At 39.2% G+C, this 25,331-nt stretch overlaps 1 protein-coding gene across 2 annotated transcripts in view; it reads right to left on the bottom strand.

The window, feature by feature from the left end:
- wnt5b (wingless-type MMTV integration site family, member 5b) overlaps positions 1 to 25,331 on the bottom strand; it is a 129,790-nt gene that overhangs the window by 52,139 nt on the left and 52,320 nt on the right. The window lies entirely within an intron of this gene.

The following is a 25,331-nucleotide window of genomic DNA, read 5'->3' as shown; positions in this document are numbered from 1 at the left end:
TTCTGTGTAATGGATTTGTTCACTGACTTTTATGAATACTGCAATGGGGGCCCTCAACTCACAAATAGGAGGGGTTATCCCCCACAGCTAGACATTTCCTCTAGCTCAACACAGCATCATTTACTAGAGACCTCAGCCTTGGAATCACACGTCCGTTGCCATTTTTGTTATTATTTGAGTTTCTTGGTTCTTATTTGTTCAGGGAGTAGATCGATTAAGTTTTATTCTAATTTCAATGATACATCGACAGATAAATACAGATGACTAAGGACAAAGTAAAATTAATTTCTTTTAATGTAAATGGGCTATTAAATCCAATCAAACGTAAGAGAATTTTATCCAAAATCCAAAGCCCATGTAGTATATTTATAGGAAACTCATTTAAGTGATAATGAGCATAAAAAAACTAAAGAGAGTGGGCTTCACTGATCTGTTTTTCTCCTCATATAAATCAGGACATAGGAGAGGAGTTGCTATTCTTATCTCAAGTAAGCTAAATTTTGAAAAAAATATTCGAAATGGGAAATAAAGAGGGCAGATATATTCTGGTAAGGGGGAATATAGACAGCAACTCAGTTACTCTATTGAATATATACGCACCCCCGGGAAGTGATATTGGTTTCTTTCAGAAAATTACTGATATTATGGTAATGGAAACAGAAGGTCTCCTGATATGTGGGGGAGACTTAAATTTACAATTACAATGAAACTTAGATTCTTCCCATAGAAAAACCTATGAAACAAAATCTTTACAAAGAAAGTTGATACACTTTTTGAGGATGTTGGTTTAATTGATATATGGAGGGATCTTTTCCCTGACAGAAGAGATTACACTCATTATTCTGCTCCACATTCTGTATATACAAGAATAGACTATTTCATAACATTTGGAAAAGACAAAGACAAAATAAACACCTGTGGAATTGGGACAATAGATGTAAGTGACCATGCACCTATATATTTATCTGTTGATTTTGATCTACACCCAAAGAATACTATCTGGAAACTAAATTCAAGTCTGTTCAATGATCCATACTTTAAGGAACAAATCAAAAAAGAAATTGGTCTCTACTTAGAATTTAATGATAATGGAGAAGTTTCAACTCCCATTTTCTGGGATACTCTGAAGGAGGTCTTAAGAGGGAAAATTATAGTGATATCTTCATAAAAGAAAAAATAAGGAATAAAACATTAGAGGAATTACAAAATAGACTGAAAGAACTAGAGAAAAAACACAAAATGAATTTGGCACAGGATACATTAGGGGAAATAAAAAGAATTAGGAATGAAATATAAACCCCATTTCCAGAAAAGTTGGGATATTTTCCAAAATGCAATAAAAACAAAAATCTGTGATATGTTCATTCACGTGAACCTTTATTTAACTGACAAAAGTACAAAGAAAAGATTTTCAGTAGTTTTACTGACCAACTTAATTGTAAATATACACAAATTTAGAATTTGATGGCTGCAACACACTCAACAAAAGTTGGGACAGAATTAAAATACGATTGAAAAGTGCACAGAATATTCAAGTAACACCGGTTTGGAAGACTCCACATTAAGCAGGCAAATTGGTAGCAGGTGAGGTATCATGACTGGGTATAAAAGTAGCGTCCATCAAAGGCTCAGTCTTTGCAAGCAAGGATGGGTCGTGGCTCACCCCTTTGTGCCAAAATTCGTGAGAGAATTGTTAGTCAGTTCAAAAGGAACATTTCCTAATGCAAGATTGCAGGGAATTTAGATCTTTCAACATCTACAGTACATAATATTGTGAAAAGATTCAGAGAATTCAGAGACATCTCAATGTGTAAAGGGCAAGGTCGGAAACCACTGTTGAATGCACGTGATCTTCGAGCCCTCAGGCAGCACTGCCTAAGAAACCATCATGCTACTGTGACAATTATAGCCAGCTGGGCTCGGGAGTACTTTGGAAAACCATTGTCACTTAACAGAGTCCGTCACTGCATCCAGAAATGCAACTTGAAACTGTATTACGCAAGGAAGAAGCCATACATCAACTCTATGCAGAAACGCTGGCGACTTCTCTGGGCCCAAGCTCATCTCAGATGGACCGAAAGTCTGTGGAACCGTGTGCTATGTTAAGATGAGTCCAGATTTCAGCTAGTTTTCAGAAAAAAAAGGGCATCGAGTTCTCCATGTCAAAGATGAAAATGACCATCCTGATTGTTATCAGCGAAAGGTGCAAAAGCCAGCATCTGTGATGGTATGGGGGTGCATCAGTGCCCACGGCATGGGTGAGTTGCATGTAATTGAAGGTACCATTGACTCTGAGGCGTATATTAGGATTTTAGAGAGACATATGTTGCCATCAAGGCGACGTCTCTTCCCGGGACGTCCATGCTTATTTCAGCAGAACAATGCCAGACCACATTCTGCATGGGCTACAACAGCGTGGCTTTGTAGACACAGAGTGCATGTGCTTGACTGGCCTGCTGCCAGTCCAGATCTATCTCCTATTGAAAATGTATGGCGCATCATGAAGAGGAGAATCAGACAATGGAGACCACGGACTGTTGAGCAGCTAAAGTCTTATATCAAGCAAGAATGGACAAAATTTCCAATTGCAAATCTACTACAATTAGTATCCTCAATTCCAAAACGATTAAAAAGTGTTATTAAAAGGAAAGGTGATGTAACACAATAGTAAACATGCCTCTGTCCCAACTTTTGTTGAGTGTGTTGCAGCCATCAAATTCTAAATTTGTGTATATTTACAAAATACAATTAAGTTGGTCAGTCAAACTATTGAAAATCTTTTCTTTGTACTTTTGTCAGTTAAATAAAGGTTCACATGAATCAACATATCACAGATTTTTTGTTTTTATTGCATTTTGGAAAATATCCCAACTTTTCTGGAAATGGAGTTTGTAAATAATTCGGCTACGCAAGAAATCAGGAAAAACTTAATGTTTCTGAAACAGAGACATTATGAAAGCAGATCAAAATCTATGAAAATACTGGCATGGAAACTGAAAAAAAAAGATAGCAGAAAATATAATTCATAGAATTAGGGACCCAAGAACGAAAATGATAAAAAAAATAAGCTAAGTGAAATTCAAGAAGCTTTTGAAGTGTTTTACAAAACGCTATATTCCAAAGTTCCAGGGGGAAGCATAACCCAAATTGACATCTTCTTGAATTCTCTAGAGTTACCCACTTTAAGCAAAGAACAAAATAGAAGGATGACTGCTGACATAACTCAAGTTGAATTAAAAGCTGCAATTAGTAGGCTTAAATTAAGCAAGTCACCAGGATCAGATGGGTATACGGCAGAGTGGTACAAAGAATTTAAAAATGAGTTAATTCCTGTTTTACTCCCCACACTGAACAGGGCTCTAAAAAAGGCACAAAGGCCATCCAGTTGGAAGGAAGCGATAATCTCAGCTATACCCAAAGAAGGCAAGGATTAAATGGAATGCGTATCATTTAGACCAATATCCGTTCTTAATGTAGATTATAGGTTATTTACCTCTATCATGGCCAAACGATTAGAGGAGTTTCTACCCATACTGATATGTAATGATCAGACAGGTTTTATACGACAACACCAGACTCAAGACAATATACGAAGGACACTTTACATTAACTAAAATTTTAACTAAAATCGAAGTAATAGTGATAAGCGTAGATGCTGAAAAAGCATTTGATTTGGTTAATTGGAATTTTCCTTACAGAGTTTTACATAGATTTGGTTTCCAAGACACAATTATTAAAACTATCCAGACACTATATGTCAATCCTACTGCTAGGATTAAAATCAATGGATATTTATCAAATAGTCTTACCCTAGAAAGGGGCACAAGACAGGGTTGTGCATGGTCACCACTTCTCTTCGCGCTATATCTGGAACCATTAGCTCAATACATCAGACAAAATGAAGGTATCAGGGGAATTACTATTAAAGGGACAGAGTATAAATTGGCTTGTTACACGGATGACATTTTGATCTATCTAGGGCAACCAACATACTCTTTACCTAATTTGTTGCAATCCTTTGAACAATATGGTCAATTATCAGGATACAAGATCAACATAGATAAAACCCAATTACTTTCATATTACTATACCCCACCAAGAGAAATTTAAAGTCGATACCCCTGGGCATGGCACAAAGAGTCTTTCAAATATTTGGGCATCAAAGATTTGGCAAAATTATCAGAATGTAATTATCAGCCTCTATATAAAAAATTAAGGAAGATGTGGCAAGATGGAGCCTGATTCCTTTTTTCAGTCTCAGTTCAAGGATTGAGTCTATTAAAATGAATATACTGCCCAGACTGTTATATCTCATTCAGACCCTACCAATAGAGATTAATCAAAATCAATTCAATGAATGGAACAAGATGCTATCGAGGTATACTTGGCAGGGTATAAGGCCTAGAGTTCATCTTAAAACTTTGCAATTAGCAAAGGAAAAGGGAGGATGGGGCCTACCTTCTCTTAGAGATTATTATTTTGCAGCACAGTTGAGAGCTGTGATATGTTGGTGCAACCCATCATATGACGCTCAATGGAAAAACATTGAGGAGCCGGTACTTCCCATCCCCATACAAGCAATTTTGGCTGATAACAACCTGCAAAGGTACGTAAATACTATTGATAACTCATGGGTGAAATTGACTCTTAATATATGGAATACCACTATAAAAGAATATAATCTTGAGGGAAATATTGCAATTCTTAAATGGTGTGCATATGACTGATTTTACACCAAATAAATTGGATGCTAGATTTAAGGACTGGACAACTAAAGGAATAATAGTTCTTTGCAACATAATGAAAGAAGGAACACTGTTCAGTTTTGAAATGCTTGAAGAGAAACACTTATTAGAAAAACAAGATTTTTATTGGTTTTATTGGTTTTTATTGATTTACAGATGTGACAATGTGTTAATAAGATGCTTAAAAATGTAACCAAGGCAAATACATGTTTGATATTGCTCTTTAGAAAAGCATATAATTCAGATAATGGTAGTAGAATCATTTCAAGCATGTATAAGGGGTTGTCAAATCTTAAAACACATTCGACTTCATACATTAAAACAAAATGGGAGAAGGAGGGATAATTATATCTGAGGAAGAATGGACAACAATATGGAGATATCAATGGAAGTGTACCAATTCACAGAAATGGAGGGAGTTTGGATGGAAAAACTTAATAAGATATTTTATTACACCCTCTCAGAAATCCCATTATGATAGTAACCTCCCTGTTTGCTGGAGAAATTGTGGAAATCAAAATGCAAATCATTATCATATTTTTTGGGACTGCCCTGTTATCAAAAACTATTGGAGGGGGATACACAATGCCCTACAAGACATCTTTAAATGTGAAATACCCTTGGAGAGTAAGACTATATATTTTGGATATATACCTCAAGAATGGTTGAAAAGAGATAAATATTTAATGAATATACTGTTGGTGGCTGGTGAAAAGACTCTTACCAGGAAATGGTTATCACAGAAGAGCTCAACTTTAAATACATGGATGGAAATTACAATGGACATTTACAAAATGGAGAAGATAACAGCATCTGTTAATCATAAGCTGGAACAATTTGATTCATACTGGAAAAATGGTTTAACTACATAATGCCTCATAGGCCTGATTTTATTCTCACAGATCAATGAATATGTTGTAAAAAAAAGATCACGCCCTACTTGTACATAGTTCTTTCTTTTTGCTTGTTTTTTCTTTCCACTCTTTTCTATAAGTGTATTTCTCAGATAAATACTTTGTGGTTTGTGACATATATGATTATTTGATGTATATGTACAATGTCTGAATACATCTTATGGAAATGTTTGTTTGATGAACTTCAATAAAAAAATAAATTACAAAAAAAAAGGATGTGCTGACATTGGAGAGGGTTCAGAGAAGATTCACTAGAATGATTCTGGGAATGAGAGGGTTAACATATGAGGAACGTTTGACCGCTCTTGGACTGTACTCCTTGGAGTTTAGAAGAATGAGGGGGGGACCTCATAGAAACATTTCGAATGTTGGAAGGCGTGGACAGAGTGGATGTGGCAAAGTTGTTTCCCATGGTGGGGGAGTCTAGTACGAGAGGACATGACTTGAGGATTGCAGGGCGCCCATTCAGAACAGAGATGCAAAAAATTTTTGTTAGCCAGAGGGTGGTGAATCTATGGAATTTGTTGCCACGGGCAGCAATGGGGGCCAAGTCATTGGGTGTATTTAAGGCAGAGATTGATAGGCATCTGAGTAGTCAGGCATCAAAGGTTATGGTGAGAAGGCGGGGGAATGGGACTAAAAGGGAGATTGGATCAGCTCATGATGAAATGACGAAGAGACTCGATGGGCCGAATGGCTGACTTCTGCTCATTTGTCTTATGGTCTTATCTAACATGCAGAAAAGAATTGAGCATTATGCAGTCATTAGGGAATATCCCCTCTTCTGATCTGATGATGGAAGAAATGTCATTGTTTAAGCAACTGTTGGATAGTCCTTGAGAAACTCCTGCAGCAATGTCCTGGGGTCGGAATGACTGATCTTCAAAAACCACAACTACTTTCTTTCGCAGAACGATCTGTGCCCAATGTTGGGAGTGCCGTCCACTAGATAATCATTGGCATAATATTTATCAGGGTTGCTTGACACCATGGTGGTGGAATACTGCTTTAATGTTGTCATGGTCAGGCTCTCTCACTACAGCTCTAGAATTCAGCTCTTTGGATAATTAGGTCTGGAGCCAGGTTGTCTGGCCAAACCCAGATTGAGTTTTGTTGTGCCAGTTTCCTGCAACCCTTTATTCCTCGATTTTTCAAATATTTACCTTTAAATAAAATCCTAGGATACTATGCGAAGCAAGGGAGGAAATTGCTGGGTGTTCTAACAGGAGGTTTTTACATTTTCATTAGCTGGAGGTGAGGTACCAGAAGACTGGAGGACAGCTAACATCACACCATTATTCAAAAAGAATAATCAGAATAATCAGGAAACTACAGGCCAGTGAGCCTTACATGAATATCAAGGAGATTGTTGAAATTATTGAATATTAGGTTACATGGTCAGCATAACATTGTGGGCCAAAGGGCCTGTAATGTGCTGTAGATTTCTATGTCCTATGAAAGGAATATCTAAGTACCATGGAGTTATGCTCACTTGGAAAGGCAGGGACTGATTACAAGGAGTCAATATGGTTTTGTGTCAGGGAAATTCAGTCTCACAAATCTGATCACTATTTTTTAAGGAGATAAGAAAATTGATTAAGATGGCATGACAAACATGGCTTACGTGGGCTTCAGTAAGATTTTTTACAAAGTCCTGTAAGGTAAATCAGTCCAGAAGGTTGGGACACATGGGATCCAAAGGTATGTTGACAAAATAGATCAAAAATTGGAGATAGGAGGCAGAGGGTAGTGGTGAGAGGTATCTCTGACTGGAATTCTATAATGAGTGATATACTGCAAGGATTGGTGCTGGGAACATTGTTGCTTGACAGACATATACAGTAAATGACTCGCATAAGAACAGAAGTGGTTATCAGCAAATTTTCTAATGACACCAAACTTGCTGGAGTAGTAGATGACAAAGATATCTATGAAAGGGTACAGAGGAATATAGATCAGTCGGAAAGTACTGTGGAGCAATAGCAGATGTAATTTATTCCAAATGTGAGATAATGCGTTTTGGGACTTTGAATACAAACAGGACATTTGCCGTAACTGTCAGGGATTGCAGGACTGTTGATAGACAGAGTTCACTGCTCCCTGAAAACTGCAGCACAGACAAATAGGGTAGTGAAGAAAGCATTCAGCATGCTTTCCCTCAGGCTGAGACATCGAAAAGAAAAAGATGGGATGTCATGTTACAGCTACATGAAACTTGAGGTATTCTGTAGAAGTCTGTTCATTACCTGAAGGATGTTAGAAAGAGTAATGGAGTGATTCACCAGAACGTTGCCTGGAGTAGATGGCTTTACTTATACACAAAGATTGACATGCTGGCTTATTTGCACTGGAGCTTAAGAGACTTGAGGGGTGGTCATACGAGGTTTATAAAATTATAAGGGCATAGTAAGGTAGATTTTTCCTAAGGTGGGGAGTCAAACGATATAGGGCAAGAGGGCATAGGTATAAGATGAATGGACTTAGGTGTAAGGTGAAAGGGGAGAAATTTAAAGAAATCTTAAGAGCAAGGTTTTCTGCAAACTGAAAGTAGTTACATGGAGTGAGCTGCCAGAGGAATTGTAGAGGCAAATAGCATATGGCATTTAAAAGGTACTTGGACTGGTGATTGGATAGGAAAGGAGTAGAGGGATACAGGTCTAAATCTAGGATTATTGTAGATAAGCATCATTGCTGACATGGACCATTTGGGGGGAAGGGCCATTTCTGTGCTATACTCCACAACTCTGTGACTCAAATGATCTGGTCTCCACCAGCTTCAAGGGCAGAAAATTCCAGAGATTCACTACTCACAAAAAAATCTCTATGCACTTCAATTTTAAATGACCAACTATTCAGTTATTAGTTTTGAATGCTGTTCATGACTCCCCCCACCCTGACAACTTGTAGAAACATCTCAACATCTACCTTTCCAAGACCCCTAGTATGGTGGAATGAGTCCTTCCCTCCTTCTTGTAAATTTCAAGGAATATAACCCCTAACTGTTTATCCTCTCTTAATAGGACAACTCTCTCATCTGAGGAATTAGCCCAGGGAAATATCCTTCAGAACCGCCTCCCATCTTACTATATCCCTATTTAGGTAGAAGGACCAAAACAGTGCACAATGCTCCAGGTGTGGCCTCACCAACACACTGGACAACTGTAACAAAATCTTTCTATTCTTAAACTGTTTGCAATACTTTCCATCATTTGCTGATGTTTGAGACTGATAGGACAAATATAATTATGCTCATCTTTTTATCAACAGGACTTGTTAAATACATATCTACAATGTTGTAATGGTACTGGAACAGTACAGCTAAAGGCAAGGAATTCAAATCTAAAATGCTACAACTAGCATGTTGTCTGCTCTCTGCTGTATCCAGTGTCCTTGGTCTTTAATATCATACATTTTTTTTGCTTTAAAATATTGCCCTTGATACAACTGAGTGACTAGTTGAGGGGAGATTAAATATATCAGCTACATTACAGTAGGCCTGGAGTCACTCATTGACAAGACTAGATGAGAATGGCAGATTTCCTTCCCTGACAGAATCAGATAGTCCTTATATCCTGAGATTCTGTGATCACAGTTAATAAGATGACATTTGCTGTAATTGCAATCTCACTTAATTTCATAATTTCATAAATATTATTTAAACAGCTAAACTTGTGTCGATGTAGTTTTAACTCAGGCCCCTGGATTATAAGACTAGTAAAGTATCATTCCCAGTGCAATATTAATTTGGGATTTTAACTCAACGTGCAGAAGTTTTTGCAGAGAAATTCCAACAATATCGAACTGACAGTAAACATATAGAACTGACAATATAAGCTAATTGCTTATACCTGCTTTCTTGAGTAATCATCTGAAAGGTTACCCTCACAAAAAATGGTGTTGAATGTTTGTTGAGGAACATTTGGTAGCCTTGTAAACGTTGATGTTCCCAGTTTGGAACAGACTACTGTTCATTGCACCTTCCACCAATACTATAAAACCCAGCTGAAACCCACAAACAACTGCAGCAACTGCTTAGTGAGGACAGCACTTGAAATATTTTATTTGTATTTTAAATAAATTAATGTAAAAGACGACAGAAAAGAAATATAAAATGGAGACTTGGGGATGAAGGCCAAGGGAAAAGGAGTCTCAGGCTCTTGCTGAATATCCAGTATTGTAAACAGAAGAGCCATTTCGCAGAAGGACACACACGTAGGGATGCCAACATTTCCACTTTGAATGAAAAATCTGTAAATAAAAAGGAAATTATCTGTCTTGCACAACACCAGCATAAGATGCCCTAAGTCACATCTGGTTTCCTTGACCATTCTCCACAAAGATCAAGCCCTGGGGCAGGAAGAACACAATGGGCAGGTTTTTGATCTCAGCAGAAAGCAATTTTGACTCACGGCTGACCTCAAATATAAACTGAAACCTACTTGCAGCTATTCTCTCAGCAGGGACATCTGGAATTGCTTCAAAGAATCCTTCCTGGCAGTACAAAGTGGGCCTCTCCAAGTACACGAGGGAAGGGCAGTAAGAGCCAGAGGTGATGAGCAGAGTGGAAAACAGAGAGGTGATAGGAGGGGCAGGTAAGATAATGAGTGAAAGGAAAGAAATGGAGGGAGAGTAAAGAGGGATGCTCAAAGGGTAGTTGTAGAAAAAGACTGAGGTTAAAACAAAGATCTGGTTTGCAACAGTTCCACATGGAGCAAAATTGGTCGTACCACACTTCAGTACAGTTTTCCCTTTTGCCACCTAGTATTGCTGTCCTAGGCAACTAATATAAAAGATCAATCCCCCAGCCAGTCCCATGCTGAATGACTGTGTAGGTTGATGCACCATCAATAACTCACTCTGAGACGTAAAGGCGAGATATCGGCTTTTATTGACTGGAAGAAGGAACCAGCAGTGAGTGACCACCATACTACATCCTGGAGACTGAGAGGCCGGGCTCAGGCCTTGATCGTCTTTATACAGGGGTCTATGGGAGGAGCCACAGGAGCAGTCAGCAGGGGGCATGTCCAGACAGGCACACGTAGTTCACCACATAGGTATTTGTTGGCTCACCATGGAATTCTGAAGAAATTACAATTTTCCTCAATGTGATTCACCCTGATGGAAATTCTAGGAATTGTTAAGTGGGAATTCTACCCTCTGAGGCAATGTTGGCCTCCCTATTCTGAGTGTCTCTAGGTGGAAGCAGAGTTTCTCAAGTTTTTGAGGAAGCTTGAAGTATCATAGTAGTGGTGATAAACGTTAGCAACATCTTGGCTTAAGACTGCTTCCTGATGGAACTGGTGACCAACATATTTGAAAGTGACAACAGCCCTTAACTTTTCATTTGGAAACATGTTCAAAGTTGTTGCACTTCTCTAAATCTAAGTATATTAGTCAGGTGACTGAGATTTTGATGTCAACTAAAGACATGAACTTTGCCATTGACAAGACTAGTCAGAATGAATGGGAGCCTGGCTTTGTGGTAAAGGAGTTTTCAAAAGGCCAAAAGAAATAGAAAGCTCAGCTGGCTGAGAGTTGAGCTTGAAAAAACAGTAAATTTGACACTGCCTTCACTTGAAGCGTACGGCAAAGTTTGCCATGTCAATATGGTGCTCTGTGCCACATCAGACAACATTCAACACAAAACGTGCCAGCAAAATGCAAACCATCAATCGATGGAATGAGAGACCATTTATAAATAAAAATGCACTCTCTTTCATCAGGCATTTTTACCTGAGCCTATGCTATCAACAATCTGGCATTATGAATACTATAACAGTAGCATTATAACTATAATATTGAACAAACAATTCAGATGTCATAAAGCAAAGAGCTTAAATTTACTTTCTTGTTTTTATAGCCTTCCACCCATAAATGTGGTCTGGACAACATATGATTTTTGGTCCATTGGGCAATGTTAACTTGAAATTAGAACTGGCTGACTTTTCATTAAACTCTGTTAACTACCTCCCTACTATCTCCCTTCTAATCATCAATATATGCAGGATGACATCAAGAGTCTATCAAACATCCCATGCAGTTTCCACCAGATTTCTACTTATCAAAAGTATAACAACAAATGCCTAAAAATAGTCAGAAAGCCAGGCAGTATGAATATTGAGAGAGCAGAGTCAAGAAAGCGAGTGGTCAGTTTTAATCACTATCAAAGGTTTTCAGTCAGTAAATCCCAGACTTCTACAAACAAGAGAAAATCTGCAGATGCTGGAAATCTGAGCCACACACACAAAATGCTGAAGGAACTCAGCAGGCCAGGCAGCATCTATGGAAAAAAAATACAATTAACTGAGGAGTAGATTTTAAAGGTAGGGGGAGGGGAGAGAGAAACACCAGGTGATAGGTGAAACTGGGGGGGGTGGGAATGAAGTAAAAAGCTGGGATGTTGATTGGTGAAAGAGACAGAAAGCCATGGAAGAAAGAAAAAGGGGCAGAGGAGCACCACTGTCGTGATAAGGCCACACTTAGGTTGGGGAAACAACACCTATTTTCTGTTTGGCTTGCCTCCAACCTGATGGCATGAACATTGATTTCTTAAACTCTGGTAATGCCTCCCACCTCCCCCTCCCCCTCCCCTTCACTATTTCCCATCCCCTTTTCCCTCCTTCACCTTATCTCTTTGCCCACCCATCATCTCCCTCTGGTGCTCCTCCGCCCCTTTTTCTTTCTTCCATGGCCTTCTGTCTCTTTCACCAATCAACTTCCCAGCTCTTTACTTTATCCCTCCCCCTCCAAATTTTACATATTGCTTGGTGTCTCTCTCTCTCCCCTCCCCACAACTTTTAAATCTACCCCTCATCTTTTCTTCTCCAGCCCTGCCGAAGAGTTTCGGCCCAAAAAGTCAGCACTACTTTTTTCCATAGGTGCTGCCTGGCCTGCTGAGTTCCTCCAGCATTCTGTGTGTGTTGCTCAGACTTCTACACATATGTTGCTGTAAGCTGAAGACCAAGACTTACTATGACAGATGTGGTGCAACCTGCCATTAAGTTCTATTGATAGACATTACATGAGATTCGAGGTGGAGTCCCGGTTTGCTGGCAAATAGCTTTCCAAATCGTATTCTGATCATACATAATCATGAGGATTCTAGTCCAGGAGATTAAGAGGCAAAGGACAAGTTCAGTAATGTTTTAATAATTTATTTTAGTTTAAGGCATTCTGTTGTTTCTAAAAATTTTTAATTAGCTTTACATATACATCCTTAAGAACTTCTTTAAAAGTTTTAAATAGTTTTTACCCCATGCCCTAATTGCAGAGATATTTAAAAACCACCAATATCCTCAACAACTTTGATATTTCATGAAGCTCTTTCTCCAGCCATGAATCTAGTTGGGGTTGTTCCAGAGGCAGCCTGTCCGTACAAAAACCACATGGGTCTATCACTGCTTTTGTCACCTGGGTAAAGATCAGCCCTCTGTGAAAACATGGCAGGTGGCAATGGCGAGCGGTGGGCAGGATTCTGTATGATCTGATCTGTAGGTTCCAGTTGGTGACCTTTCATCAAAACACACTGTGCACCTTCAGGTTCACAGGGGAATAAAGGTCAATCCAAGAAGAAATGGGAGGCTGGCTTCCCTGAACATTAAGTTACTAGTTGATTAAAGGACCCAGAAGTACCACCAACAAAATTGTGGTTAATGAGATGTTATAATCGTTGGGAGACTAATCCATCTGACTGTACTCCTTTGGCCTTGTTGCAAATATCTTTGCTGATGGGGTGTTTTCATTCAAACACTTTTAGCTGATTAATCCATGGTGTTTTCCTCATCCTAATGCCAGGTGTGGAGTTATTCATTGATGACTAATTTCTGACTGTACTCATAAGGCACGAAGTAACTTGTGTCAGCAGATAGAAGGTTTCTAACATCCAAACTTGTACTTTGATGTAGCAGGTAACACTTCTGTTACATAAATATCAATATCAACTATCCATAAAGAAAATCTAAGGCACCTAAGGAACAGCATTAAATGCAAGCTTGCCTATGGCAGTCTCATTGCAGAACAAACTAAAAGTTACATTTTTTGGTTGATTACATATTCCTCTTCTCTATTTTTCCCATTAATTCAGCTAAAATTAGCATTAATATATACATATTAAAAATTATAGGTCACACTTGCTTCATTTCTTTCCACTCCACAGATTTGCATTTCATCACCATTCTCACTTTATTTACAGCACAAATAAGGAAAGAAACTTGAAGTAGCACATTTCATGAGCTCAATGCATCTCAAAGCTCTATAAAGCCACTGAATTATTTTCTGAAATTCAAATCTATCTTTGCAGTATTTGAAAACCATCAGACTGTAATATGTTCAGTCCATTTTGTTACATGAAACTTATATAGAACCAATTACACCACTAATATTTTTAATAATGCATTTATTTCAAGCAAAAGTACTTAAAATCACTACAATTGTAAACTCAGTGTTTAAATAACTATAAAGAACAACCAACGACAGCTACAAGTCTGACATCTTAATTGTCATGCTCTGAGTTGATAATAAAAAAATACAGACTGAAGAGGCTTCAGCTTCAGTTCCAGATTTTGAATAAATTAATTGGTCTGATTCATGGCTCTCAGACCAAGCACCTATACCTAGGTGTGGAAAAATTCAATAAAGTACGCTGTCCAGGGTTGGTCTCCACCCACACCAAAAGCAGAGGAAAACTGTCCATTTCCAGTAACAGCTAACCATTATCATGAGCCTATTAGTAAAGTTCTATGCCTAACTTTGGTGCTGTATCCCAGCAGAATCTTAGCACACTTGCAAAGACACAAATTTGACAGGAAACTAACAAATCTACACCGCCATTTAAGGTAATCAAGCACTTTAAAAGCTGATGATGCTTTTATTTCCAAGGTAATACTTCATTCACAAAATCGGCAGATGTATATAATTCATGTAACCATTTCAGCAGATCATCCATTTGCATTATTCAGCGTGACATCAATTTTCCTTTACAATTATATCCCCTGCTCTAATCACTTTGCACCTATGACTGTGTAAGTACAGTTCCAACACCAAATTCAAATTTGCTGATGACTCTGCTGTTGTGGGTTATATTAAAGGTGTTGATGAATCAGCATACAGGGGGAGACTGAAAATGTGGCTGAGTGGTGTAATAACAGCAACCTCTCACTCAATGTTAATAAAAAACTGATTGTAGACTTCAGGAGAGGAAAACCACAGGTCCATGAACCAGTATTCATTGAAGGATCAGAGGTGAAGATGGTCAGTAACTTAAATTCCTGGGGGTCACTATCTCAGAGGACCTGTCAATTGTATAAATACAATTGCAAAGAAAGCACGATAGTGTCTCAACTTCCTCAGGAGTCTGCGGAGATTTGGCATGTCATCAAAAATCTTGGCAAGCTTCTATAGATGTGTGGTGGAAAGTGTGCCAACCGGCTGTATTATGGCCTGGTTTGGGAACACAAATGCCTACAAAAGGTAGTGGATTCGGCCCAGTACTTCACCAGTAAAACCCTCCCAACCATTGAGCACATCTAAATGAAACATTTCCATAGAAAAGCAGCATCCATCATCAAAGACCCTCACCACCCAGACGATGCTCTTTTCTTGCTGCTGTCATCAGGTAGAAGGCACAGGTGCCTCAGGACTTACACCACCAGGTTCAAGGACAGTTACTAGCCCTCAACTATCAGGCTCCTGAACAAAAGGGGATAACCACACTCATTCCAATTCAGATGTTCCCACAATCGATGGTCTCATTTTAAGGACTCTTTATCTTGTTATTCTATGCTCATTATTTATTGCTATATATCTTGTTTATAGTTACTGTTCTATAAATTTGCTAAGTATGCCCACAGAAGAATAATCTCAGGGTTGTATGTGATAACATATGTGTACTCTGTATATTTTGAGGCTGTGCCATCTGCTCCTAGACTCTCCCACTATAGGAAGTATCCTCTCTGTGTCCACTTTATTTATGCCTTTCAATATTCAGTAAGTTTCAATGAGATCTTCATTCTTCCAAACTCCAGTGCATACAGGCCCTGAGCCATCAAATGCCTCATACCTTTCATTCCCCAGACCATTCTTGTAAACAACACCTAGCCAGCTCTTACTTAGATGGGGTCCAAAATTGCTCACGATAGTGCAAATGTGGTCTAAACAATGCCTTTTAAAGTATAGGCATTACATAATTGCTTTTAGAATCAGAATCAGGTTTAATATCACTGGGATATGTTGCAAAATTTGTCGTTTTGCAGCAGCAATACACAATAATTTAATAACTATAAATTGCAATGAGAAGTGTATATAGTGCAAAAAGATAGCAAAAAATAGTGAAATAGTGTTCACGGGTTCATTGTCAATTCAGAATCTGAAAATCTGATGGCATGGCAGAGGGAAGGAGTCTGTTCCTGAAACGCTCAGACTCCTGTTCCTCCTCCTTGACAGTAGAATGAGAGGAGGGCATGACCTAGATAACGCATGCCCTTAATGGTGGGTGCCACCTTTTGGAAGCATTGCTTTTTGAAGGAGTCCTTGATGCTGGGAGGCTAGCGCCCATGATGGAGCTGGCTGAGTTTACAACTTTCTGCCACCTTTTCCAATCCTGTGTGGTGGCCCCTCCCTTCCAGCCAGTTAGAATGCTCTCCACAGTACATCTGTAGAAATCTGAGAGAGTCTTTGCTGACATATTTGAGTCTCCTCAAACTCTTAATGAAATATAGCCATTGTCATGTTTTCTTAGCGACTGCATCAATATGTTGGGCCCAGGATAGATTTTCAGAGATGTTGACAGCCAGAGAATTAAAACTGCTCATGTTCTAGTACTTATATTCTAAATATAAATTACGAATATGAAACTTTGTATTTCCATTCAGAAATCTGATGGTTTCTCGAAATGAATGCTAACAATGCATTTGCCTTCTTTATTACCAAATGATCTTGCAAGCTAACCTTGGGGTAATCCAGCACTAGGACTCCCAAGTAACTTTGTCCCCCCCACTTTCAGAATTTGCTCCTCATTTAGAAGAAAGTCTATGCTTTTATTCTTTCTACCAAAGTGCTTCCCCTTCCCCCTTCTCTGCTTTTCCATTCTCTATTCTGGCTCCCCTCTTATCCCTTCTCCTCTCCATACCTGCCCATTACACTCCACTGGTCCCCTTCCTCCTTCGCTTTCTCCAATGGCCTACTGTTCTCTCCTATCAGATTCCTTCTTCTTCAGCCCTTTACCTCTTCCACCTATCAGCTTCCTACTCTATCACCACCCCACACTCTCCCACTCATCTGGTTTATCCTATCAGCTGCCAGCTTGTATTTCTTTCCCTACCCCCAACTTTCTCTTTCTGGTACATTGCCCCTTCCTTTCCAGTCCTGATAAAGGGTCTTGTCCTGATACATCACTTGTTCATTCCTCTCCATAGATGCTGCCTGATTGCTGAGTCCTTTTGCATGTGTTGCTCCTTACATTTAAATTGTGTAGAAATAATAATCACATCACTTTGCATCTGCAAAGCAAACAGCATTATGAAGGACCCCATGCACCCGTCATACAATCTCTTCTCCCTCCTGCCATCTGGGAAAACGCTCCGAAGCATTCAGGCTCTCACGGCCAGACTATGTAACAGTTTCTTCCCCCAAGCTATCAGACTCCTCAATACCCGAAGCCTGGACTGACACCTTGCCCTACTGTCCTGTTTATTATTTATTGTAATGCCTGCACTGTTTTTGTGAACTTTATGCAGTCCTGTGTAGGTCTGTAGTCTAGTGTAACTTTCTCTGTGTTGTGTTTTTTTACGTAGTTCAGTCTCGTTTTTGTACTGTGTCATGTAACACCATGGTCCTGAAAAACATTGTCTCATTTTTACAATGTACTGTACCAGCAGTTATGGTCAAAATGACAATAAAAGTGACTTGACTTGACTTGACTTTATTTCAAAGTCAAGGTCATTGACATTGATATACCAGGGGTGATTGATATGTTCGTGGCCTAAGGTAGAAGGAGATGAGTTACTATCTTCAAAATTTCTGCATAATCACTCAAAGAGTTGAACTGCATGTGCATGTAATGAAAGCTGTATAACTCATCTCCTTCTACCTTATCAATCACCCCTGCTGTGGACACTTTCTGGAGGTCCAAGATCCATATGCTCCACAACTGCTGGACTAAGTATGTAAACGTAGGAGGGGACTTTGTTGAAAAATAAATGTGCTAGGTTTTCTAAAATTGACTCCTTCTACCTTAAACCACAAACTTATCAATCACCCCTCGTATGTCTTTTTAATAGAACAAAGCCAAAGTTGTTAATGCACAAATACATCTATGCACAGCTGCAGTGAAGAACTTACTTGCAGCAGTATCTCAGAGCATCATATAAGTAACATTCACAAGAACATAAACTAAACATAAATCATACACATTTTTTACAAGAAAAAACACAAAGACAAAAAAAAGGTCTATTGTGGTACAAAGTGTACAATTGCTAAACTGTAGTGACTGGGATTTTGCCAGTTGGTTCAAGAACTGAATGGTTGAAGGGAAGAATTTGTTCTTGAATCTTGCGGTGTGGAACTGCAGGCTTCTGTATCTCCTGCCTGATGGGCTGCAAAAAGATGGCATGTCTGGATAGTGGGGATCTTTGTTGATGGACGTTGCCTTCTTGAAACAATGCTTCCTGTAGATAATGCTGGTGGTGGGGAGGGAAGTGCCCAAGATGTACTGGGCAGAGCCCGCTACTCTCTGCAACTTCTTATGTTCCTGTGCACTTAAATTAGACTAGATATTTTATTTATTTGCTAGTGCTCAATCTTTCCTTCTTTTCTGAAGACAAGGACATTATATGTGTAAGGCTTCATTAAAGCCAGTCACCTTCTACGTTTTTCCATTATCCCGAGGTTGTAGGCCCATGGTCTGTGAGTCCGAGGCCACGGTCTGGAGGTCAGAGGACTGATATCTGCAAGTCTGGAGCCATGGTCCAGAAGTTGGAGGGCCAATATCTGTGAGTCCACGGCAAGATCCAGAGGACAGAGGCTGGATGTCTGCAAGTCTAGGGCCACGGTCTGGAGGTAGGAGGCCTGATACCTGCAAGTCTGGAGGTCAGAGGTGGCCTGTCTGGGGTTGGAGGCCATTTTATGTGTATGGGTGGGGTGGGATATTCCGAAAGAGGTGTTTTGCTATATTGCTTGCTGTATGTTGACTGCATGTTGTTCAGAAACAGGTTTATTATCACCGGCATGTGACATGAAATTTGTTAACTTAGCATCAGCAGTTCAATGGAATACATAATCTAGCAGAGAGAGAAAAAAACCGAATAAAATAAAAATAATAAACAAGTAATCAATTACATGTATTGAGTAGATGTTTAAAAACGTGCAAAAACATAAATACTGTATATTAAAAAAATTTGAGTTAGTGTCTAAAGACTCAATGTCCATTTAGGAATCGGGTAGCAGAGGGGAAGAAGCTGTTCCTGAATCACTGAGTGTGTGCCTTCAGGCTTCTGTACCTCCTACCTGATGGTAACAGTGAGAAAAGGGCATGCCCTGGGTGCTGGAGGTCCTTAATAATGGACACTGCCTTTCTGAGACACCGCTACCTAAAGATGTCCTGCTACAGTATTTTGTAGGCTAGTACCCAAGATGGAGCTGACTAGGTTTACGACTTCCTGCAGCTTCTTTCGGTCCTGTATGTAGCCTTCTTTATAACTACATCGAAATGCTAGGATGAGGTTAAATCCTCGGAGATCTTGACACCCAGGAACTTGAAACTGCTCACTCTCTCCACCTCTGATCCCTCTATGAGGATTGGTACGTGTTTCTTCGACTTACCCTTCCCTTCGGATAAACATTGGGGGCATGCTATGTTGGAGGCAGAATATGTGGTGACACTTACAGGCTGCCCATAAACATTCTCAGATCATGCTGGTGGATAATGCAAATGACACATTTCACTGTATGTTTCAATGTACATATGATTGATAAATAAATCTAATCTAAGCTCATCTACTTATTCATTTATGGGCCTTGGTGGAAAGTTACACCTTTCTGTACACAATAAAATCACATTTGACCCAATTTCAAACATGTCCACTGCTCAATACCCAGCAACAAAAACAGAATCTACTTTAGAGGGATAAATTAGGAACTCAGGCTGATATTTTTTCAATGACCAGTCCCTAAAGCCAAATGCATGTCAGTGCCCAATTACTTCTTGCAACACACACAAAGTGCTGGAGGAACTCAGCAGGACAGACAGCATTTAAGGAACAGAGTAAACAGTTGATGTTTTGGGCCGAGACTCTTCGTCAGGGCTGGAAAGAAGAAGAGACCAGAGGAAGAAGGTGGGGGGAGGGGAGAAAGATGTACAAGGGGGTAGGTAAGAGATGAAACTAGGAGAGGGCCAGGGGGTGAAGTAAAGAGGTGGGACGATGATTGATGAAAGAGAAAAAGGGCTGGAGAGGGGGGAATCTGATAGGAAGGGATAAGACCATAAGATATAGGAGCAGAATTAGACCATTCAGCCCATCGAGTCTGATCTGCTCTTCCATCATGGCTGATTCCAGATCCAACTCAAATCCCATACACTTGCCTTCTTGCCATATCCTTTTTTTTGCCCTGACCAATCAGGAAACTATCAACTTCCACTTTAAACCCCAGGGACTTGGCCTCCACCACAACTGTGAATCTGCAGAGCATTCCACAGATTCACTGCTCTCTGGCTAAAAAATTCCTCCTTATCTCTGTCCTAAAAGAGACCAGAGGGCATGGATTGAGAATAAGAGGTCAGTTATTTAAAACAGAGTTGAGGAAGAGCTTCTTCTCCCAGAGAGTTGTGGAGGTGTGGAATGCACTGCCTCGGAAGACGGTGGAGGCCAATTCTCTGGATGCTTTCAAGAAGGAGCTGGATAGATATCTGATGGATAGGGGAATCAAGGGATATGGGGACAAGGCAGGAACTGGGTATTGATAGTGAATGATCAGCCATGATCTCAGAATGGCGGTGCAGACTCGAGGGGCCGAATGGTCTACTTCTGCACCTATTGTCTATTGTCTAAAAGGTCACCCCCCCCCCCCAAAATTTTGAGGTTGTGCCTTTGAGTTCTGGATAACCCCACCAGAGGAAACATCCTCTCCCCATCCACCCTATCTAGTCCCTTCAACATTTGGTAGGTTTCAATGAGATCCTCCTGCATTCTTGGGAGGACTGGCCCAAAGTTGCCAAATGCTCCTCATATGTTAACTCCTTCATTCCCGGAAACATTTTCGTGAACCTCCTCTGGGCTCTCTCCAATGACAACACATCCTTTCTAAGATATGGGGCCCAAAACTGTTGACAATATTCCAAGTGTGGCCTGACTAGTGTCTCACAAAGGCTCAGAATGATCTCTTTGCTTTTATATTCTACTCTCCTTGAAATAAATGCCAACATTCCATTTGCCTTCTTTACCACAGACACAACCTATACATTAACATTTTGCGACCCTCTGCACCTCTGATGTTTGAACCTTCTCCCCATTTTACCAAAGTGCATTATCATACATTTCTCAGTACTGTATTCCACCTGCCTTTTTTTTGCCCATTCTTGCAATTTGTCTAAGTCTTGCTGCAATCGCATTGCTTCCTCAGCAGCACCTACCCCTCCTCCTATCTTTGTATCATCTGCAGACTTTGCCACAAAGCCATCAATTCCACTATCTAAATTTTGACGAACAATGTGAAAAGTAGTGGTCCTAATACTGGCCCCTGAGGAACACCACTAATCACTGGCAGCTAAACAGAAAAGGCCACTTGCTACCTCCTGCCTGTCAACCGTTCCTCTATCTGTGCCATGTGTGGCACCTTATCAAATGCCTTCTGAAAATCCAAGTAAATGACATCCACTTCCTCCCTTTGTCCACCCGGCTTGCTATTTCCTCAAAGAACTCTAACAGATTTGTCAGGCAAGACTTTCCTTTACAGAAACCATACCGACTTTGACTTATTTTATCATTAGTCTCCAGGTAGGGAGGAGGAGGAGAGTGGAGCTGGCGAATCGAAGCAGGTGGGTGATAAATGGAGGGAGGCAAAAAAAAAAGTGGAAGAGAGAGACTGGAGAGCTGAGGGGAGAATGAGGGTGGAGATAAGCAAGAACATAAAGCTAGCAATGCTGTAGTCTGATAAACAAGGTGACAATGGAATCTGATTTACAAAGCACATCCACTCTGTCTGCAATGATCATCCAGAGTTCCCAGATGCATGCTACTTATTTCCATTCCCCATTCCCACACAAACCTGCCCATCCTTGGCCCTTTCATATGGAAAGAAAGTGCAGGAGAGGTTACTGAAGTATCCAGAATAAAGATTAAGACACAAAGTTTAAGATGAGATAGGAATTTAGGCAATATGTAGACAAAATTGAAAAGAAGAGAGGTGAATATAGGAATGAAGATGTTACATTTGACTGCCACAGTATACAAAATAAAGCAGACCATCTTGTAGTACAGTTAGAAATTGGAAGATATGATGCTGTGGAAATCTCAGAGCCATGGTTGAAAGATGACAGCTGAGAATTTAAAATCCAAGGATGGCAGTGTTTTGAAAAGATAGGCAGTAGGGCAGTGGGAGTGGGTGGTTTTGTTGGTTAGAAATGAAACCAAATCCTTAGAAAGGTGTGACATAGGATCAGAAGATGTAGAATCCTTGTGGGTAGAGGTAAGAAACCGCAAGGGTAAGAAGATGCAGTTGGGTGTTATATACGTGCCTCTGAACAGTAATGACCTGATAAGGGTCTCAGCCCAAAATGTCAGCTGTTTATTCTCCTCCATAGATGCTGCCTGACTTGCTCAGTTCCTCCAGCATTTTCAGTGTGTTGCCCAGAATCTGCAGTCTCCTATGTCTCTATTTTAAAAGTGGCATTCAAGTACATATATATTCAGAAAACATGGGCAAGTGTTTTACGGGGCTTCTGACAAAGATTAATGGGATTCAGGAATGTAGCTAGTAGAAACAGGTAGTCTTACAACATTTAAAAAATTAGACAAATGCATGAATCACAAAAGCACAGCAAGTGCAGGACCAAGAGGTTCGTATAGATGAATACCAATGGTCAGCATGGACTTGATTGGCCAAGGGGCATGTTTCACTGTTATATGACTTCACACACATTACATAACAACTACCAAAGAATGAAGAGCATTGCAACAGAGATGCCCTGTTCAGATTCAGAGGATAAATTAGTTTGTTTCTGTCATAACCAGAGTGATAAATGAGCAGATACCCACCCAAGTGTGCATTGACAGACATTTGTGATTCATAAGAAGGTTGATATGTCTAGATGACGTAAAAATGGGATAAAAGTTACAAATATAACTACATGTTATCATTTAAAATGCATGGTTTTCAATATAAATTAATTTTATTAAGATGGTTCTATTTTGCCACAAGTGAAACCTCATAGCTCCCTGACTGCTAGAAAGGTGTAATCACTACTAAGTACTGTATATAAGTATTTATTGCATTCTTAAATACATATTTCAAAAGATACCTGGAAAATACTTTGTATTCACATAATCTTCCTTTAACTATTCTTCCAAATGCTCGTCAAGTCTTTTCCTCAATATGGTAAATCAGATTTGGGTTAATGTTTCCTCTAACGAGATTGAGGATAAACCAGTTTGAGGGTGCCTGTCATAACCAGTGTGATAAATGAGCAGATATTCACCCAAGTGTCTATCAACAGACATTCATAATTTATGATCCCTCCCCTAGTACTCAAACAAGCCTGACCATACTCATGGTATCCACATGAAAATTCTTTACTGTATACATTACTAGAACAATGATCTATAACATTAAAAAATAGGAGCAGGTATATACAATTCAGCTCCTCAAGCTTTTCAACATAATCACAGCTGGTCTACGTTGGCCTGAACTCCTCTCCTGTGCCAGTTCATTCCATATGACAAATCATTCCATTTTTTTAAGGGTGGAAAGAAATCAATATCTGATGTTTCAAATATTTATTTCTCTCCACCTCTAATATATTGAAAGATCTTGTCTTCTTCACCTCAGGACAGATTCTGATGAAGACGGATTAATTTTTCTCCTCCCTGTGAATGGGATCAAGCAACATTAAAACAAGTAAATGGCAGATCACACGAAGCATGATATTTCCAGCTCAATTATAGGTGACTCAATGCAGTTTTACAGCTAATAAAGAAATATTTGCTACATTTTCTTTGAACTTCCAATAATGATTTGACCATAACTGTGAAGCTGTTTTACAGTATATATCATAAAAATGCTGCCAAATTTCCAAGTATTTCTAAAGAAAATGTCTGTTTAAAAACATTTTTTCATTTCTATTTTCATATTAAGAGCCTCTTTTTAAAGTTTCTAAGTTCAGCGAATTTCCCATCATTGTAGTATAACAGAAAAAAACACTAAATTGTTTTGACTATACCGATGAGAATTTCCAATACTCCGCTATTATTACAAATCCGAAAATTCACCACTCTCTGCAATAGTGAAAATAATGTTTCTTGCAAGTCATGGAAGTTGAAGCTATTGCCCGTGCAGGCCAACCGAAAGGGGGCAGTCTATTATTTGTTTCCATAACAGGAACAACTTCAGAGGACAGAAATAATGAGGGGTGTTATTTTCTAACAGCCAACAACCAACATACAAACAGATGTGACTCAGCAGGGGAATTAAGGAGGGGTCACTACATGAAAATAATATACTTGAATTTTGAAAAGTATTATGAATATTTCTTCATTTAACTGATTATTATAACTTTATTCTTTTTTGGAAAAACTACCAAGGTCTTTCTGACAAAATGCACATACGTTTAGACAGCAGGTATATAACATTTTATTATATTATTTTCTGTATCTGTATAGCTCTGTATCACAATATATCCATTTTCTGGAATCATTTACTGAGCCCTTTGAGCAAAATATGCATGGATGGGACTGACTGTTCTCCCAATTTTATTGTCACGGATGTATATGGAACTAATTGACAGGAATGTGTTCGAAATGATTAGAGTACATGCATTATGCATCTTTGTAGATGCATCACTTGTGTTTTAACTAACGCTTTGACGAAACAAAAATTCTCACTTCTCACTGCTATCCCGACCTAAGGCCACTGGATACTGTCGCACATGCGCCCTGATATGTAATTCAATGGTTACAATCTCCTCCCCTGTCCGTACCTTTAAAGGCCCCTTTCTAGCTTTTTTATAAAAATTTAACTCTTTGATGTTGGACAATCCTACTTTAGAACTGTTCGTCGCCACAACGTGACTGGTTTAACACCTTAATCACAACGTGTTTTCTTTTTATTGATTCATGTTATGGGAAGGTGGCGCCGTTTTTTTCTAATGATAAAGAAGCCATTGTGTGTTCTATGGTAATATTCAAGTACATGATGCAAGTTTATGAGAATATATAACATTATTTAATTATTTAACAGCTATTAAATTACAGTTGACTGTTAAAAAGTGTAGTTCAACTAATTGGGTAAAGAGGTTAATCAATTGCTCCAAAATATTTTGTTTGCATCCTTCGTCATTTAAATCTAAGTTCTGTTCTTTAAAATCAAATCAAAACTGAGCAACCTCAATCCGTCTGCAGTTATATAAATCTGTGCTTTTAAAATTAGACTTGCATTTGAAAAGTAAAAAGCAGAAAACTGTTGCCAG

Source organism: Hypanus sabinus, chromosome 8, assembly GCF_030144855.1.
Source record: "Hypanus sabinus isolate sHypSab1 chromosome 8, sHypSab1.hap1, whole genome shotgun sequence".
NCBI classification, from domain to species: Eukaryota; Metazoa; Chordata; class Chondrichthyes; order Myliobatiformes; family Dasyatidae; genus Hypanus; species Hypanus sabinus.
The sequence above is the reverse complement of the archived record's forward strand: the minus strand, read 5'-3'. Positions and strand labels throughout refer to the sequence as shown.